Here is a 555-nt window from a genome sequence, read left to right as displayed (position 1 = left end):
TTTGAAAATGATGCTAACAAAAAAAACCCTAGATTTTGATAAATGAATATGGCGTTTTCGTGATTTTTTACGAGTTAATTTAGATGGGAAAGTTTTTGTTTTTGTTTTTATCTTTTCGTTGTGTCGACGGTCAATCGTGTTTCGTCGTTTAGGTTACAGTTTGATTGTAGCTATATCGTGTCATTGTCGAATCCTAAGGTAGTAAAATTTTTGTTTAAAGTTACGTGTTAATCAAGTTTATTACAGTGATTAAAGATTTGTGTTTTTTTTAAATTGTTATCGATTAATCCAAAAACTAGAAATTCATATGACCCGATAATATGAACAATCCAAACTGCCCAACCCAAACAGTAAATATTGGGTTGAGTTGAATTTTTCGATCGTAATGGATTGATCCAAATAGTAGAAATTTTAGTAGAGTTATTCCTATGACCCGATAACTCGACCAATCCAAACAATAAATATTGGATCGGATTAAATTTTTGAAAAATCGAAAAACTAGTTTGTAAGTTTTTTTTTTTTTTTTTTTTTTTTTTTTTTTTTTTTTTTAAAAAA

The sequence above is a fragment of the Cucurbita maxima genome, unplaced genomic scaffold (assembly GCF_002738345.1).
Source record: "Cucurbita maxima cultivar Rimu unplaced genomic scaffold, Cmax_1.0 Cma_Scf00029, whole genome shotgun sequence".
Classification (NCBI taxonomy): Eukaryota; Viridiplantae; Streptophyta; class Magnoliopsida; order Cucurbitales; family Cucurbitaceae; genus Cucurbita; species Cucurbita maxima.
Note: the sequence above shows the minus strand (reverse complement) of the source record.